This window comes from Neophocaena asiaeorientalis, unplaced genomic scaffold, assembly GCF_003031525.2.
Source record: "Neophocaena asiaeorientalis asiaeorientalis breed wild unplaced genomic scaffold, Neophocaena_asiaeorientalis_V1.1 scaffold34, whole genome shotgun sequence".
NCBI lineage: Eukaryota > Metazoa > Chordata > Mammalia > Artiodactyla > Phocoenidae > Neophocaena > Neophocaena asiaeorientalis.
The window spans coordinates 1,141,326-1,142,117 of NW_020172464.1; the positions used below are offsets into that span (position 1 = coordinate 1,141,326).

A 792-nucleotide genomic window follows, 5' to 3' on the forward strand; every position below is an offset into this window, starting at 1 on the left:
TCAAGACCGCCCAGCCCTGCCGTCTGCAGCGGCAGGATCAACATTCCTTGAATTCGATTCCTATTTTGCTCCAAATGCCCGGAATTGTGCGTGAGTGTGAAAAAAGAGGGGGGACGACGAGTGAGAGCGCGAGAAAGAAAGCGAGCGCGAGCCCGCGCGTCTTCTGAAGTCGCGCTTTTCCTCTCAGGGTGGAAGGGAGAGGGAGGGGGGGAAACCCACTAGCCTGATTTGGTTCAACACCTTTCCTCATGAAAAGTGGGGGACAGCTGCCTCCAGGCACCAACCCGGCTGCCCCTAGAAGCTGCTTTTTGGTAGTTACAAACAAACAAAAACCCCAGTCCCACTCAGCGGTTAGGCACCTTCCCAAGTACTATGATTTCACTGGGCGGAGAAATTAATTTGGAGCCCAGGAGAGCGGGAGGGGATTGTCAAACCATGATCCCACCTAACCTTAAAATTCGCCTCGGATACACTTTAACCAAATCGAACTCTCGCTTTCCAACATACGTTACATTCTGCAAAAGCCCTCCGTCCCGAATTCTTGCCATACAGTCGGCTCAGGTCTTCTCCGAAGAATTTGCGGGAACATCGAGGGGAGGGGGCGGGGAGGGGGCTGAAACCCCTACGTGAGCTCCCTACTGCCTGCAAAAGACCTCGTCTCAACAGAATTCGTTCACCGGAGGGGCCCCAGAAAGTGTTATCTCCTGGATGGTGGAAAGATCCGTATTTCCAGTGGTTTTGCATATTCAGTATAAGAATTTGCTCTTTTTTTATTTTTAAGGAAGTAGTTAT

The 792-nt window shown here is 51.4% G+C and overlaps 1 protein-coding gene across 3 annotated transcripts in view; it reads left to right on the top strand.

Annotated features, from left to right (window-relative positions):
- The window catches only part of TMEM255A (transmembrane protein 255A), a 47,930-nt gene that overhangs the window by 644 nt on the left and 46,494 nt on the right, over positions 1-792 (top strand). The window lies entirely within an intron of this gene.